The sequence below is a fragment of the Schistocerca americana genome, chromosome 2, assembly GCF_021461395.2.
Source record: "Schistocerca americana isolate TAMUIC-IGC-003095 chromosome 2, iqSchAmer2.1, whole genome shotgun sequence".
Taxonomy (NCBI): domain Eukaryota; kingdom Metazoa; phylum Arthropoda; class Insecta; order Orthoptera; family Acrididae; genus Schistocerca; species Schistocerca americana.
The window spans coordinates 318,815,947-318,835,570 of NC_060120.1; positions in this window are offsets into that span (position 1 = coordinate 318,815,947).

Consider the following 19,624-nt stretch of genomic DNA (forward strand, 5'->3'; position numbering starts at 1 on the left):
TAGAACTACTTAAACCTAACTAACCTAAGGACATCACACACATCCATGCTCGAGGCAGGATTCTAACCTGTGACCGTAGCAGTCGCGCGGTTCCGGAATGAAGCGCCTAGAACCGCTCGGCCACCGCGGCCGGCAAAAGTGGTAAAAGAACAGACTCGCAGAATTACAGACTGATGTCCTTAACATTGCTTTTCTGCAGAATTCTTGAACATCTTGTATTCTCAGTGCGAATGTAACAGAACTTCTTGAAACAGAAAAGCTTCTGTCGACAAATCATCATGGTTATAGAAAGCATCGCTCTCTCGAAACTCAGCTTGCCCTTATTTTCACATGATGTCCTGCGAACTATGGACGGAGGGCAACAGGAGATTTCAGTATTCCTAGATTCCTGAAAAGTGTTTGACACGGTGCCCCACTAGAAATTGGTAAAGAAGATACGAGCATACTGTGGGGCGGCAGGTTAATAATAATAAATTATAAGTAATAGAAAATATTAGAATATTGTTCGCCGTCTTTTACGAGAGCCTGGAAACTATTTCTGTGGTTAGCCAAGAGAGCGATCGAGAACATACTGACCATAGTTTCGAGTCTGCAAGTCCAAATTCTAGTCCAGCCCACTGAAAGAAATCTTTATATTCTCTATTTACTCAGCAGGATCAGGTACTATGATTATAGATGAAGATTTTGTGTTCTAATTGATAGATACATTTGATCAATTTTCACAGGCACAACACAGAAATATTCCTGACGATAAGACTAATAATAAATGTCTCCGTCCTAAACAGCACGATGAGAAATTCAGAGGCGACCCCTACGGTAACTTCCTATTAAATGGTCTTTCGCTCTGACTTCTAATAATCAAAATAATTGCTCGCCACAAAAGTGGAAAATAATTATCACCACTTGCCACGCGGATTTGTTTACATTGTAAGGGGTTTACCAGACTGCTGGAGCAAATGTAATGTCGATGTATTGCTCACTTGCTAGAACGACAATTCACAGGCGCTGCCTGAGACATAAAATGTCTTGCCCCTGTTAAAAGAGAGCCGCAATAGAGTCTCAGGTCAGAGCAGTCTCTGCAGCAGTTGCAGTCGCTCGCTGCTACAGTGTAGTTGTAGTCTGTCGCTGGTACAGCGCAGTTTATAGTTAGTAGTTGTTAAAGTCACAGGGCAGAACGAATTGTAAAACTTTATTATATGGAACTGAATAATAATTGTGATCAGCTGCAGAGATAAATGATACCATGGAATGAGATGATGATGAACAAATGTATAATTGTTAATATAATGAAACATCAACAGTATAATTAAATCAACGATCTATTGTAAGGTAAATTTTATTATTATTATTGGCATCCGCGTAGTTAAGTCACTTGTCTGAGATGTTAATATGAATTTGTTTCAATCTTTTCATTTGTAATTCGTCAGCACAAGTTGACCCAGGTTTGTAATATATTCAATTTTCCCGTGTAATGGGTTGTCGATCTTTATCAATAACGTAAAACATTTTCAGAATATAATTGTTGTTGTCAGTAAACTATAAAAGTATAATTTCCCCTTAAGTCATTGCCAGTCCCGATCCAGTCATTTATCGAAATTAAAATATTCCAGATTTTTGTCAGATCATAGTCATGTGCTCTTCAGTAATCAGACGAGCAGCAGTGCAGTTGTGTCACTAAGTAAAGTCAGTTTTTCTAGTAATTAGTAGATAGGCCAGCATTGCACTAAGCTGTGCCATTTACGGGAAGATATATAGGCAGCGTTATCCAGCGACACCATCACGAGGTAAGAATTTTTCAGTTTATTTCTGACGGAGAGATTCAGATTGATTTCACAGGGCCATGGCGTAGCGCTGCTCACGTCAAAATTTATGTTTTTCATGAGTTGCGATTTATCAGTTTTCATACATCAGAACTTAATTATCCAAATTTCATTATTTTATATTTTTTTGTTTATACGGGAAGGTTACATTTCATTATTTTATATTATTTTTTATTTATACGGGAAGGTTACAACATTACGGGCGGCACACTAACAGTTACTTCTGCGAAATCTAAGCGATCCAGGAAGGTGCACAGTTTTCATGATTTCACTTTCTATTTGTACCGAAAACATGAGTTAAGTTGCAATCTGGCTGTGACGTCATTCGAGGCATCGCTTACTCCGGCGTTTGACTGACGCGGACCGTACGGCAGCTGGGTGCGAAGTGAAATCTTGCTTCTCGGGTCGTACTTATGTACGGGCGCAGCGGACGGCCAAAGGAACACCTGCTGTCATCCGCTCTGTGCCCCCGGTAATAGCCTCTAAACGCCCGCTTTCTCGGATACATAATATTTTATAACACTGTTATGTATTAATTTAGAATCTTCGTAATTTTGTACGAATGCAATTAAGTTATCTATGGCTAAGGAAAAGATTTAGCTCGCCTGCATTTACAGATCTTGAAACTTGTTATAGCTCTATTATTTAATGTCTTTCATTAGACGCTGTAATCAAAACTTTCTATCATTAATATAAATGAAAGTTATCTATTACAAATGAGGACATTTTGTTCCAAATTTAGTTTTCAGTAAATTCCTCGATAACTATTAGAGGTAGTTCAATGGGGTCGCGTAGTTATTATTTTTATGTTGAACGGAAGCGTCATACAAATTTTTGGCTGTCTAGCTTGATTATTTAACGCCACTATTTTTTCGTAAACACGTGAATTCTGACTAAAATTATGTTCCGATTAAGTGGAAACTTGTACCAGTTAGTTTTGACATATATCTGCACAGTATGTCCGATTTTCGGCCTTGGAGCCTTGTTATTCAGAGTCACTCGTTTTTCGTAAAACCATGTATTTAGGGAAAGATATTCATCTGATGAATCTGAGATTTGACAGTTTAAACATTAATATACTAAAGCACATGCTGACAAAATTAGGAAAAGCAACTTTAACTTTTAATTTCGTTCTTAAATTATCGTGCAATATTTGTTTGCTACGTACATATGCGTTGTGGTGACGTGGCGTCATTACACTCATGCTCATAAATTAAGGATAATTGCAGAATGTGGTACCATACAACGTGGGACTACACAAAACAGGCAGGCCACTCCGTTCGCCTGGTATCTTCTGTTTCAAGGCACTCCTCCACAACGGCAGCTCGGTGGGGACGTGCGTTATCATCCGTCAGGAGGAACGTGGGACCCACTGCACCACTGAAAAGGCGGACATACTGGTGCAAATGATGTCCCGATACACTTGACCTGTTACAGTTCCTGTTACTCATAATCCCACCATACACCATCAAACCACGACCTCCATACAGGTCCCTTTCAAGGACATTAAGGGGTTGGTATCTGGTTCCTGGTTCATGCCAGATGAAAACCCGGCGAGAATCACTGTTCACACTATACCTGGACTCGTCCGTGAACGTAACCGGGGACCACTGTTTCAATGACCATGTACTGTGCTCATGACACCAGGCTTTACGGGCGGCTATCCTGTGACCAGGGGTTAGTGGAATGCACCTTGCAGGTCTCCGGGCAAATAAACCATGTCTGTTCAGTCGTCTGTAAACTGTGTGTCTGGAGACAACTGTTCCAGTGGCTCCGGTAAGGTCCCGAGCAAGGCTACCTGCAGTACTCCGTGGCCGCGTGCGGGCACTGATGTTGAGATAACCGTCTTATTGTGGTGTTGTACACTGTGGACGTCCCGTACTGTAGTAACTGGAAACGTTTCCTGTCTGCTGGAATCGTTGCCACAATTGTGAGATCACACTTTGTGGTTGACGGAGGACCCGTGCTACGACCTGTTGTCCAGTCGCCATAGAATTCTACCACCCATAACGTCATCAATACGTGTTCTTTAAGCCATTTTCAATACACAGTCACCATTAGCACCAGTGAAAACGTCCGCACACTTACTCGCTGCACCGTAAACTGACATGGACCAACACACCTCTGTGTATGTGGACTGCTGCCAGCGCCACCGTGCGACGACCGCAGGTCAAAGGCACCGCATGGTCATACCCCGAGGTGATTTAAACCCGCCAACCGTCCACCAGAGCGTTGTTTCACCATGTATCAGTATTATCCTTAATTTATGAGCACGAGTGTAGCAGTGAACTGGGGTAAGTCCCGGCACACTCGCTCGCCTCTGCATCTCTCAAGTGATTCAGCGCTTGTTTCACCACAATACGAAATAGGTTTCCAGATATGTGAGTGGCTCGACTGTTTCTTAAGCAGTAGGACCCAGTACCTTGTCCTCGATGGCGAGTGTCCATAAGAGACAAGGTTATCATCAGGAAAGTGTGATATGACAGCTGTTATTTTCTGTATACGTACATGATCCGACGGGCGGGGTGCGCAGCAATCTGCGGCTGTTTGCTGGTGATGCTGTGGTCTACAAGAAGGTGTTGTCGTTGAGTGACTGTAGGAAGATACAATATGGCTTAGACAAAGTTTACAGTTGATGTGATGAATAACTACTAGCTCTACATGTAGAAAAATATAAGTTAATGCAGATGAATAGGCGAAACAAACCCGTTATCTTCGAATACTGCGTTAGCAGTGTGGAACTTGACACACCAAGGTCAATTAAATACATGGACGTAACGTTGCAAAGCGATTTGAAATTGAAGGAGCATGTAAGGACTGCAGCGAGGAAGGCGAGCGGTCGACTTCGATTACTGAGAGAGTTTTAGGAAAGTGTGGTTCATCTGTAAAGGAGACCGCACACAGGACGCTGGTGCGACCGATTATTGAATAGTGTTTGAGTGTCTCTGATCCCAACCAGGTCGGATTAAAGGAAGACATCGAATTAATTCAGGGAGCGGCTACTAGATTTTGTTACTGGTAGGTTCGATCAAAAGGCAGTTACGAAGGAAATGCTTTGGGAGCTCAAATGAGAATCGCTGGAGGGAAGGCGACGTTCTTTAGGAGGGACAGCACTGGCAAAACTTGGAGAACCGGCGTTTGAAGCTGACTGCGTAACGATCATAATTGCGCCAACGTACATATCGCGTAAGGACCACCAACATAAGAGGAATTAGGGCTCGTACGGAGCAAAAGTTTAACGGAACATAGAGGATGCTCCAATGAACAATTTGAGGCAGGGAACTTGGAGTCGGACAAGCCAGCTTAAGGAGATAATAGGAATAAACTCACAGTGCTGTGTGCCTTTCTGTTTACATTAGTTAACTGCAAATATCATCACTGATATAATGAACGTACCGTTTGTACTGTACCTTACAAAATGTGCTGAAACTGACGGCCATAAACCTCAATGCAGGCATGACATCGGCGAACAAGATTATTACGCAGACTGACAAACATCCCTCGTCTGTTTCGAATCACAGGCAGTACAATTCTGGCAACTGACTCTGGGCTCTCATACACAAGTGGCTTTAGATATCCCCATAGGAAATAATCAAGGGGATTCAGAGGAACACGCAGGCCATGGAATAGGACGTCCCCTTCCAATCTAGCGACGAGGAAATACTGTGCCGGTACTGCTCCATCGTATTGTACTGTACGTCTCTGCATATAACTGAGTAATGAATGGGTCTATCATTGATTCATAGCACGTTCTGTCATGGGACATTGTAAATACGATACAACTGAGCCACCGTATGGACAAGTAAACAAAACCTGCATCATGACTTCCTGGCAGTCAGGCTCCTTCTCCTTGCTTCTTTGCAGGATATAAAGAAAATATATGTAAATATGCAGCACAGTACGTTTAAACTTGTACGCAATTTAGTTGTAAATATGCTGGAAAGACACGTAACGTGTATCCACAGGACGTGTGGCCTGTAATTGAAGAAGTGTCATGATGATCTCTCCATTGGCAAAAGATTCCGGAATAGTCCGCCATTCGGATCTCCGGGAAGGGACTGCCAAGGGGGAGGTTACCATGAGAAAAAGATTGAATGATCAACGAAAGGATAACGTTCTACGAGTCGGGGCGTGGAATGTCAGAAGCTTGAACGTGGTAGGGAAACTAGAAAATCTGAAAAGGGAAATCCAAAGGCTCAATATAGACAAAGTAGGGGTCAGTGAAGTGAAGTGGAAGGAAGACAAGGATTTCTGGTCAGATGAGTATCGGGTAATATCAACAGCAGCAGAAAATGGTATAACAGGTGTAGGATTCGTTATGAATAGGAAGGTAGGGCAGAGGGTGTGTTACTGTGAACAGTTCAGTGACCGGGTTGTTCTAATTAGAATAGACAGCAGACCAACATCGACAATCATAGTTCAGGTATACATGCCGACGTCGCAAGCTGAAGATGAACAGATAGAGAAAGTGTATGAGGATATTGAAAGGGTAATGCAGTATGTAAAGGGGGACGAAAATCTAATAGTCATGGGCGACTGGAATGCAGTTGTAGGGGAAGGAGTAGAAGAAAAGGTTACAGGAGAATATGGGCTTGGGACAAGGAATGAAAGAGCAGAAAGACTAATTGAGTTCTGTAACAAGTTTCAGCTAGTAATAGCGAATACCCTGTTCAAGAATCACATGAGGAGGAGGTATACTTGGAAAAGGCTGGGAGATACGGGAAGATTTCAATTAGATTACATCATGGTCAGACAGAGATTCCGAAATCAGATACTGGATTGTAAGGCGTACCCAGGAGCAGATATAGACTCAGATCACAATATAGTAGTGATGAAGAATAGGCTGAAGTTCAAGACATTAGTCAGGAAGAATCAATACGCAAAGAAGTGGGATACGGAAGTACTAAGGAATGACGAGATACGTTTGAAGTTCTCTAACGCTATAGATACAGCAATAAGGAATAGTGCAGTAGGCAGTACAGCTGAAGAGGAATGGACATCTCTAAAAAATGCCATCACAGAAGTTGGGAAGGGAAACATAGCTACAAAGAAGGTAGCTGCGAAAAAACCATGGGTAACAGAAGAAATTCTTCAGTTGATTGATGAAAGGAGGAAGTACAAATATGTTCCGGGAAAATCAGGAATACAGAAATACAAGTCGCTGAGGAATGAAATAAATAGGAAGTGCAGGGAAGCTAAGACGAAATGGCTGCAGGAAAAATGTGAAGACATCGAAAAAGATATGATTGTCGGAAGGACAGACTCAGCATACAGGAAAGTCAAAACAACCTTTGGTGACATTAAAAGCAACGGTGGTAACATTAAGAGTGCAACGGGAATTCCACTGTTAAATGCAGAGGAGAGAGCAGATAGGTGGAAAGAATACATTGAAAGCCTCTATGAGGGTGAAGATTTGTCTGATGTCATACAAGAAGAAACAGGAGTCGATTTAGAAGAGATAGGGGATCCAGTATTAGAATCGGAATTTAAAAGAGCTTTGGAGGACTTACGGTCAAATAAGGCAGAAGGGATAGATAACATTCCATCAGAATTTCTGAAATCATTGGGGGAAGTGGCAACAAAACGACTATTCACGTTGGTGTGTAGAATATATGAGTCTGGCGATGTACCATCTGACTTTCGGAAAAGCATCATCCACACAATTCCGAAGACATCATCCACACAATTCCGAAGACGGCAAGAGCTGACAAGTGCGTGAATTATCGCACAATCAGCTTAACAGCTCATGCATCGAAGCTGCTTTCAAGAATAATATACAGAAGAATGGAAAAGAAAATTGAGAATGCGCTAGGTGACGATCAGTTTGGCTTTAGGAAAAGTAAAGGGACGAGAGAGGCAATTCTGACGTTACGGCTAATAATGGAAGCAAGGCTAAAGAAAAATCAAGACACTTTCATAGGATTTGTCGACCTGGAAAAAGCGTTCGACAACATAAAATGGTGCAAGCTGTTCGAGATTCTGAAAAAAGTAGGGGTAAGCTATAGGGAGAGACGGGTCATATACAATATGTACAACAACCAAGAGGGAATAATAAGAGTGGACGATCAAGAACGAAGTGCTCGTATTAAGAAGGGTGTAAGACAAGGCTGTAGCCTTTCGCCCCTACTCTTCAATCTGTACATCGAGGAAGCAATGATGGAAATAAAAGAAAGGTTCAGGAGTGGAATTAAAATACATGGTGAAAGGATATCAATGATACGATTCGCTGATGACATTGCTATCCTGAGTGAAAGTGAAGAAGAATTATATGATCTGCTGAACGGAATGAACAGTCTAATGAGTACACAGTATGATTGAGAGTAAATCGGAGAAAGATGGAGGTAATGAGAAGTAGTAGAAATGAGAACAGCGAGAAACTTAACATCAGGATTGATGGTCACGAAGTCAATGAAGTTAAGGAATTCTGCTACCTAGGCAGTAAAATAACCAATGGCGGACGGAGCAAGGAGGACATCAAAAGCAGACTCGCTATGGCAAAAAAGGCATTTCTGGCCAAGAGAAGTCTACTAATATCAAATACCGGCCTTAATTTGAGGAAGAAATTTCTGAGGATGTACGTCTGGAGTACAGCATTGTATGGTAGTGAAACATGGACTGTGGGAAAACAGGAACAGAAGAGAATCGAAGCATTTGAGATGTGGTGCTATAGACGAATGTTAAAAATTAGGTGGACTGATAAGGTAAGGAATGAGGAGGTTCTACGCAGAATCGGAGAGGAAAGGAATATGTGGAAAACACTGATAACGAAAAGGGACAGGATGATAGGACATCTGCTAAGACATGAGGGAATGACTTCCATGGTACAAGAGGGAGCTGTAGAGGGCAACAACTGTAGAGGAAGACAGAGATTGGAATACGTCAAGCAAATAATTGAGGACGTAGGTTGCAAGTGCTACTCTGAGATGAAGAGGTTAGCACAGGAAAGGAATTCGTGGCGGGCCGCATCAAACCAGTCAGTAGACTGATGACCAAAAAAAAAAAAAAAACAAAGCGATAGACAAGTTTACTTCCATATCTCCTTATGCTGGCTTCTCCGGTCCCAGGCCCCTATCTCAGGTTGTTCAATGGAGCATTCTCTACGCCCCGTTACATTTTTGCATCCTCTTACGGAAACACTCTGCAAACAGTCGTCTTTCCCTTGTTCTATTTGGAAGTGGAACAGGAAGGGAAATGGTTTGTAGTGGTACAGCGTACCCTCCTCCATCCACCGTATGGTGCCTTGCGTAGCATTTGTGTAGATGTAGAAACATTTATAAGTTAGTCTAAGGTTAAGCCTTCGAACTTCGCTTCCGTCCGTCATCGGTGACGCGGTGACGTCGCCGCGAAATCACGCTCTCTGCCGCAACCGGAATCCAATCACTTTTGGTGGCGTGCGACACATTACACAAATTAAATAACGAACTGCTCCTCATATTCACTCAGATGCGTTTACTGGTGGACCCGGATTAATTCTCTGCGCTACCACACTATCGAATCCAATAAGTATCGCCCGCCTTGCAGTGACACAGGAGACAAACATTTCGTATTTGTTCTTCATTCCGGTCCCTGTGACGGTACAGCCAAGAGGCGGGTCACCATGAAAAAAAATAGAATAACCAAAGAAGTAATAGAATTCTACGAGTCGGAGTGTGGAATATCGTAAGTCTGAATCTGGTACGTTAGCTAGAAAATCTGGAAAGGGAAATTCAGAGGCTCGGTATAAATACAGTAGGGGTCAGGGAAGTGAAAGGGTGATGATGATATTTGGTCTGTGGGGCGCTCAACTGCGCGGTCATCAGCGCCTGTACAAAGTCCCAGTTTCTTCAAAGTGCAATTTTTTTCCACAGTCCAATCTAGTCACAGTCACGAATGATCAGGATGATGTTGAAATGATGAGGGCAACACAAACACCCCATACACTGGGCAGAGGAAATGAAGTGAAAGGGATAGAATGATTAAAGGTATACGTTTGTCATCCGACACCGAGGTCGATATCCTGCGACGTCTACTATTAACGTGTTATCCTGTGGAGGTAAGAGACTCCAGCTCACAGTCACAAGGGCATGGTCACTGACATCAAGTGAGATATAAAACACGGCCACTGCGCCCCTGCAAGACACTTCGAATGGTGCTATTTTGACGTCTCAAATAGCTTACAGCTTACGTTAGTGACCTGGCTGTTTATCGGATTTCAAATGGACTACGTCTGGATTGCTATTGTAGACATTATTGATGGATTCACTGGACCCTGGACATCTGGATTATTCTGCTGATGCGTTCTACAGTTTACGAGAACCTGGTGCGGACTGTAATCGTGACCTATCAAGTCATTTTAGTATATTTATGTTGTCTATTTAATAAAGAGTGTGTTGCATTATAATCGGTGTAGCGATGCCGTTGAGGATTCGATATTAGCGTGTTTGTGAGGACAACAGACTAAGCTCAATAATCAAGGATCCAAAATTCACTAAACTGTGGCGACAACATATGCAACTTCAAATGGAACAACGGCAACAGCAAGTTATACTACGGTATCTGCAGTTCGTAACGGAAGCAAGTATATCTCTGACATCGATCTGTTGTAGAATTTTAGAACATGTTTTTTGCTCGCTTATCATGTCATTGCTGGAAACACAGAATCCACTCTGTAGAAATCAACATGCATTCCGGAAACAGCGATCGTGTGAGACCCAACTTGCTTTATTTGTTCATGAAACCCAGAAAATATTAGTTACAGGCTCCCAGGTGGATGCCATTTTCCTTGACTTCCAGAAGGCGTTCGATACAGTTCCGCACTGTCACCTGATAACCAAAGTAAGAGCCTACGGAATATCAGACCAGATGTGTGGCTGGATTGAAGAATTTTTAGCAAACAGAACACAGGATGTTGTTCTCAAGGGAGAGACGTCTACAGACGTTAAGGTAACCTCTGGCGTGCCACACGGGAGTGTTATGGGACCATTGATTTTCAAAATGGCTCTGAGCACTATGGGACTCAATTGCTCAGGTCATAAGTCCCCTAGAACTTAGAACTACTTAAACCTAACTAACCTAAGGACATCACACACATCCATGCCCGAGGCAGGATTCGAACCTGCGAGCGTAGCGGTCGCGCGGCTCCAAACTGTAGCGCCTAGAACCGCTCAGCCACTTCGGCCGGCCATTGCTTTTCACAATATATATAAATGACCTAGTAGACAGTGTCGGAAGTTCCATGCGGCTTTTCGCGGATGATGCTGTAGTATACAGAGAAGTTGCAGCATTAGAAAATTGTAGTGAAATGCAGGAATATCTGCAGTGGATAGGCACTTGGTGCAGGGAGTGGCAACTGACCCTTAACATAGACAAATGTAATGTATTGCGAATACATAAAAAGAAGGATCCTTTATTTATGATTATATGATAGCGGAACAAATACTGGTGGCAGTCACTTCTGTAAAATATCTGGGAGTATGCGTGCGGAACGATTTGAAGTGGAATGATCATATAAAATTAATTGTTGGTAAGGCGGGTGCCAGGTTGAGATTCATTGGGAGAGTCCTTAGGAAATGTAGTCCACAAACAAAGCTGGTGGCTTACAAAACACTCGTTCGACCTATACTTGAGTATTGCTCATCAGAGTGGGATCCGTACCAGGTCGGGTTGACAGAGGAGATGGAGAAGATCCAAACAAGAGCGGCGCGTTTCGTCACAGGGTTATTTGGTAAGCGTGATAGCGTTACGGAGATGTTTAGCAAACTCAAGTGGCAGATCTGCAAGACAGGCTCTCTGGATCACGGTGTAGCTTGCTGTCCAGGTTTCGAGAGAGTGCGTTTCTGGATGAGGTATCCAATATAGTGCTTCCCCCTACTTATACCTCCCGAGGAGATCACGAATGTAAAATTAGAGAGATTCGAGCGCGCATGGAGGCTTTCCGCCAGTCAACACGACTGGAAAAGGAAAGGAAGTAATGACAGTGGCACGTAAAGTGCCCTGCGAAAGGTCTTAGACAGTGTAAAATGGTGAAAGATGATTGAAATTCTGAGACACACAGGAGTAAGCTATAGAGAAAGACGTATAACATAGAATATGCACAAGAACCAGGAAGGAACAATAGGTCTGGAAGACGAAGGACGAAGTGCTCGGATTAAAAAGGGCGTAACCTTCGGCCCTACTATCCAATTTATATATCGAGGAAGTAATGACGAAAAAGAAAGAAAGGTCGAACAGTGGGGTTAAAATTCAAGGTGAAAGGATAACGAAAATTCGCAGATGTCATAGCTACACTCAGTGAAAGTGAAGAAGAATTGCAGGATCTGCTGAATGGGTTGTACAATCTAGTGAGTACAGAATATGAATTGAGAGTAAATCTAAGAAAGACGAAAGTAATGAGAAGTAGCATATATCAGAACAGTGAGTAACTTAACATCATAATTGGTGATCACGAAGCATACGAAGTTAAGGAATTCTGCTACCTAGGCAGCAGAATAACTCATGACGGACGGAGCAAGGAGGAGATAAAAAAGCAGACGAGCACCGGCAGAAACGGCATTCCTAGCCAGGAGAAGTCTACTACTGTCAAACATAGGCCTTAATTTGAGGAAGAAATTTCTGAGAATGTACGTATGGAGCACAGTATTGTATAATAGTGAAACGTGGACTGTGGGACATCCGAAACAGAAGAGAGTCGAAATGCTTACTATGTGATAGAGTAGAAGAATGTTGAAAATTAGGTGGACTGGTAAGATAAGGAATGATCAAGTTCTCGACGTAATCGGCGAAGGAAGTTACGCACAGAAAACACTGACAAGAAGAAGAGCCATGACGACACGATATGTATTAAAACATCATGGAATAACCGTCGTGGTACTAGATGGAACTGCAAAGTTAAAACTGTAGGGGAAGAAAGAGACTGTAATAAATCTAGCAAAGAATTAAGGATGTAGGTTGCAAATGCTACTCTGAAATGAAAAGGCCGGGCGAAGGAGAGGAATTCATGGCGGGTTGCATGAAACCGGTCAAAAGACTGACGAGTGAAAAAAAGTCTTCATATAGTCCCTCTACACCCAATATCGCTATAAGAACAGCAAGAAGCGGTATTCAGCGTGCCCTGGTTGTTTCACTAAACGCACATGTTCTCAGCCCCCGTATAGGGAATACACTATGTGTATTTCGTAAACAAGGATACACGGCGCAAATTTGGAAAGTGGCACTGCATCGCACAGCCAAAACCACAGAAGTGTAACGCACAGACAAAACCACTGAGGTGCAAACGTGTTACAGCAACTGAACGCACTCATAAAGCAAAAACACAAAAGTTTTCTATCTTACTGACGATCAACAACCTATTAATGGCTCAAATGGCTCTGAGCACTATGGGACTTAATATCTGAGGTCATCAGTCCCCTAGAACTTAGAACTACTTAAACCTAACTAACCTAAGGACATCAACACATCCATGCCCGAGGCAGGATTCGAACCGGCGACCGTAGCAGCAGCGCGGTTCCGGACAACAACGTATTAATAAAATTTATGATTAATCCACTAGTTTCTATTATGAATAAGGAAACATACTATCAAATTGGTACTTCGTCATCACAAAGGTTACAACCCCAGAACAAGCACCACATACTTTTGCACGCTTTTTCATCTTTTGATTCGACAGTGGTAGACTATATCAACGTTGTCTCAACAGTTGTACGATTCGATTATTTTGACTGATTGTGCACCGAATTTTCAGACCTATTTTCGCTTGTCGTAGAGTGTGCAAATAATTACTTAATGTAGTTCACATTCACATTCTACAGCACCTCGTTGTTGTAGATCTCGACCAGTATCAGAAACATTGCGAGATGACATCTTGCCCTTATTAGATCATTTGATGCAACAAGACATTCTCACACCCATCATATCCAGTCAATTGGCAACACCACTGGTAGTACTGCGAAAACCATATGTCTCCTGACGCATTTCTGGTGACTTTAAATCAACAGTAAATACGCAATCAGAAACTGATATTGATCTCATTCCAAAGCCAGAAGAACTCATGTCAAAATACCAGGTGGACAGTACTTCTCTAAAATAGAACTCTCCGAACGTTATTTACGTTTGCTGCTAGGCGAACTGTTTGTAGCACCATAAACGATAGGGAGTAGTTGTTCAGTATAATTAATGATATGAATTATGAAGTGTTTTCTCTTTACTGCCTAATGTCATTGATTTATGTAAGGAAATGAAGTTTTACGAAATATGTTTTGTAGAACTGTAACTGTGTATTTAAATAATGAGACTTTCTAAAATACGTTTGTTTATGTAAAGGAAATAATAATGTAAAAAACTGGTTCATCCTTAGGAACTTGCATTGTGTAACGAAAAAGACATAGTACTTCCCCTTCGCAACGGAATTGAGTTGGCGCGCGCCAAAAGGTGGAATTGGCGCTCAGTCTGGGTGGCAAGCGAGAAAGCACAGTGAGGAGTCAGTAGCCAGCAGCCGATGAGTGAACAGCGCAGGTGCCGAGCGAGGCCTCCAGTACCTAGTTGGAGATGGAATGGCCTCGGGTGTTATTGCGGTTGTAAAATGGTGCTCTCGCATTGGAAATGACTCTAAAAATGGTATTCACGTAGCCAAGAAGAATTCAATAGAGTATATTACTGCCAAAGGAGAGACCATGTAGCCGCCACGTGCTCGCCACCACTATTGCGCCACCATTTCATCAGGTTACAGAGGTTAGAACTGTATACCAATTTGAACCAGTGTATTTGTGTGAATTAATTTTCAATAATAATGCAAATAACACTAAACTTTGTGTTAGAATTATGAATTGTTTCTGTCAGCTCCGCTCAAGGCCGAGGTCTAGACCAAGTTCCCGGCTCCTACAGTACCACACCGATGCAAAGGCACTCTCCAGCGGAACTACAGCAGGGCCGCCGACACCGAAACCTCTGGCACTTTCTGAGGCCTACTACATCCTCATGGCAGCCAAGCCACCGTCCCTACTATTCACTGTGCAGAGAGGTTTAGCCTCTTACCTTCGGAAGGGTGCCAAGGTGGATAGCATGCGTCATCAGAATCACCCCAGGACAATTAAAGTTCACAGTGGACGCAAATGGCGCCCACGCTTAACAGCTTCCATCTTTAAACAACCACCACCATCCCGAGTGCCAATTTGATGCAACTTCAAGCGGTTGGTGGACCCACATCCCATGGATCAACGTCGTCGGAACTGGTCCCCCATGGAATAGGACCTTTTTCCACCTCCAGCACCACTGACGTCCAGCAAAGTCACAGAGACTGGAACATCAGATCCAGTCGACTCCAGCTGCAGCAGCACACCCTCGCCACAAACAAAGAATACAGTAACACCAGATGTCGAGACAGATAGCGAACCTATAGCTGGCTTGCCCACCACACCTTCCTTATGCCGGTACTGCGATCATTATATCGATAGGGACACTTCTGGCCCTACGTGCCTTTTAAACGGAGGGGAGGGGGAGGGGAGGGAGGAATGCTATATTTCTGTCGTTCGCCGTAAGGTCGATACCCTGAGATGCCTAGTATCAACGTCTCCTCTGACGGCAGGTAAGGGCACCAGTAAGTCGTCACTTGGGCCTGGCCACTAATGTCAAGATGGAGGTAAAACCTGGCTGCCCAGCCACTGCAAGACACTTCAAATAGTGTGATACTATTGTCTCTATCTTACTTACACCGTGACTTCGTGACCGGCTGTTTAGTGCATTTCAAATGGATTATGTCTGGATCTCTGTTCTCTGGACTGTTGATGGATTTGTTGGAACTTGGTCTGTCTGTATTATTTTCTTGGTGTGTTCTACAATTTACAATGGCACGGTACCTACTGGAATTTTAAACTATTAGTTAAGCTTACTGTATCTATACTTGCTTTGAAATAAAGAGTATGTTGCTCGATACCGGTGTGGTAGCAACGATTTGTAGCCAGATGACTATAGGGTAATGCAAACAGCAGCAGAAAATGGTATAATAGAAATAGAATTTGTTATGAATAGGAAAGTAGGGAAGGGAGCACGCTGCTCTGAACAGTTCAGTGGTAGGGTTGCTCTCTTCAGAATCTACAGTTCAAATGGCTCAAATGGCTCTGAGCACTAAGCGGCTTAACTTCTGAGGTCATCAGTCCCCTAGGACTTAGAACTACTTAAACCTAACTAACCTAAGGACATCACACACACCCATGCCCGAGGCAGGATTCGAACCTGCAACCGTAGCGGTCGCTCGGCTCCAGACTGTAGGGCCTAGAACCGCACGGCCACTCCGGCCGGCGAACCGACAGTAAACCAAAGTCAACAACAATAGTTCTGATATACTTGCTGACGCCACAAACAGAATATGAAGAGTTAGATAAAATATATAAGGATAATTCAGGTAATTTCGTATATAAAGGGAGACCATAATCTGATAACCGTGAAAGATCAGAACGCGGTAGTACGGGAAAGAATAGAAGGGGGAGTTATGGCAGTATATGGGCTTGGTAATAGAAATGAATGAATAGCAAGACAGAATTCTTCAATAAATTTCAGCTGGTAACAGCGAATACACTTCAAAAATCATAGAAAGAGATGTGCATAGGAAATTCCTCGAGACACGGGAAGACCCCATCTGGATTACGTCATGGTCAGACAGAGATTCTGACATCAGATATCGGATTTTAAGGCGTACTCAGAAGCAAATATAGACTCGGATCACAATGTAGTAATTATGAAAGTAGACTGAAAGTTAAGAGAATCGTCTGGAACAATCAGTGCGCAAGTGGATACGGAGGTATTGTGAAATGATGAGATGCGTTTGAAGTTGTCTCAGCTAATGCTAAAATAGGCAGTTCATTTGCAGAGGAATGGGTATCTCTAACAAGGATAAGTGAAGAAGCTGGACAGAAAAATATAGGTACAAAAAAGGTAACATCGAAGGAACCTTGGGTAACAGAAAAAATACTTCACTTCATCGAAGAAAGAAAGAAGTACAAAAAGGTTCAGGAAGAGACATTAATACAACTCTGTAAGTTACTTATGTGTGAAATATTTAGGAAATACAGGGAAGCCAAAATGCAATAGCTGCAGGAAAAATATCAAGAAACAGAAACAAATAGTCACCGTAAGGAATGATTCACCATATGGAAAAGTCAAAACTACCTTCGATAAAATCAAAAGCAGGGACGTCAACATTAAGAGTGCAATGGGAATTCCACTAATAAACGCAAAGGAGCTAGCAGATAGATGGAAAGAGTACAGTGATAGTCTCTACTAAGAGTGGAATTTTCCGATGACGTGGTAGAAGAAGAAATGGCGGTCTGTATAGAAGTCATAGGGGATGCTGTATTAGAGTCAGAGTTTAACAGAGCTTTGAAAGACTTACGATAGAATAGATAGATAATATTGCATCCGAATTTCTAAAATCATTTGGTGAAGTAGCAACCAAATGAGTCTTCAAGTTGGCGTGTAGAATCCATAGAGCGAGACATACCATCAGACTTTTGAGAACAAACCGTCTACAGAACCCCGAATACAGCAAGGGCAGATAAGTGCGAGAACTGTCCCACAGTTAGTTTAACAGTTCATGCAACCAAGTTGCTAATAAGACTAAGAAGAATAGGAAATAAAATTGAGGATGCGTTAGATCTATCTACATCTACATCCATACTCCGCAAGCCATCTGACGGTGTGTGGCGTACCTCTATCGGTTCTCCCTTCTATTCCAGTCTCGTATTGTCTGTGGAAAGAAGGATTGTCGGTGTGCTTCTGTGTGGGCTCTAATCTCTCTGATTTTATCCTCATGGTCTCTTCGCGAGATATACGTTGGAGGGAGGAATATACTGGTTGACTCCTCGGTGAAGGTATGTTCTCGAAACTTTAACAAAAACCCGTACCGAGCTACAGAGCGTCTCTCCTGCAGAGTCTTCCACTGGAGTTTATCTATCATCTCCGTAACGTTTTCGAGATTACTAAATGATCCTGTAACGAAGCGCGCTGCTCTCCGTTGGATCTTCTCTACCTCTTCTATCAACCCCATGTGGTACGGATCCCACACTGCTGAGCAGTATTCAAGCAGTGGGCGAACAAGCGTACTGAAACCTACTTCCTTTGTTTTCGGATTGCATTTCCTTAGGATTCTTCCAATGAATCTCAGTCTGGCATCTGCTTTACCAACGATCAACTTTATATGATCATTCCATTTTAAATCACTCCTAATGCCTACTCCCAGATAATTTATGGAATTAAATGTTTCCAGTTGCTGACCTGCTATTTTGTAGCTAAATGATAAGGGATCTGTCTTTCTATGTATTCGCAGCACAATACACTTGTCTACATTGAGATTCAATTGCCATTCCCTGCACCATGCGTCAATTTGCTGCAGATCCTCCTGCATTTCAGTACAATTTTCCATTGTTACAACCTCTCGATACACCACAGCATCATCTGCAAAAAGCCTCAGTGAACTTCCGATGTCATCCACAAGGTCATTTATCTATATTGTGAATAGCAACGGTCCTATGACACTCCCCTGCGGCACACCTGAAATCACCTGTACTTCGGAGGACTTCTCTCCATTGAGAATGACATGCTGCGTACTGTTATCTAGGAACTCTTCAATCCAATCACACAATTGGTCTGATAGTCCATATGCTCTTACTTTGTTCATTAAACGACTGTGGGGAACTGTATCGAACGCCTTGCGGAAGTCAAGAAACACGGCATCTACCTGGGAACCCGTGTCTATGGCCCTCTGAGTCTCGTGGACGAATAGCGCGAGCTGGGTTTCACACGACCGTCTTTTGCGAAACCCATGCTGATTGCTACAGAGTAGATTTCTAGTCTCCATAAAAGTCATTACACTCGAACATAATGATCAGTTCGGCTTATGGACAGGTAAAGCCACCAGACAGGCAGTTCTGACGTTGCGCTTCATAATAGAAGCAAGAGTGAGGAAAAATGAAGACACGTTCATACGATTTGTCGATCTAGAATTGCGTCCGATAGTGTGATATGGTACAAGATGTTCGAAATCTGAGAAAACTGGAAGTAAGCTATAGAGAAAGACGGGTGATGTATCATACGTACAAAAACCGGGGGGGGGGGGGGGGGGGGGGAGGGGGGACAACAAGAACGGAAGACCAAGATTGGATTGGTTAGGGTGTCAGACAGGGATGCAGTCTTTCCTACTTACCAATCAATCTGTATATCGAATAAGCAATGACAGAAATAAAGGAAAGGCTCAAGCGTGTGATTGAAATTCAGATTGCAAGGATATCAAAGATATGATTCGCAGGTGACACTGCTATCCGCTGTGAAAACTGAGAATTACAAGACCTATTGAATGGAATGAACGCTCTAATATATTAAGAGTTAACCGAAGAAATTAATCAGGAGTAGGAGAAATGGAATTAGCGAAAAATCTAAGAACTGAACTGGTGACCATTACGTAAACGAAATCAAGGAATTTAGCTATCATGTAAGCAGAATAGCGACACAGGAAGCAAGGAAATAATTAAAAGTAGGCTAGCACGGGCAAAAAGAGCATTTCTGACTAAGAGAAGTGTACTAGTATCAAGCATCGCACTTAATTTGAGGAAGACATTTCTGAGAATTTACGCTTGGAGCACAGCATTGAATTGGAGTGAATCATGGACTGAAGGGATGTGGAACAGATGCAGACATCACACATGTTCTTTAGCGAAACAAAATCCAAACAATATAATTCAGTAATGGTTCTGTGGCTTTACATGGAATGGTCACTTTGAGTATCAAAAAGGCGGGTAGTGAGAAACACTTGGCATTTTAAAGAAAAACGTTATGCATGG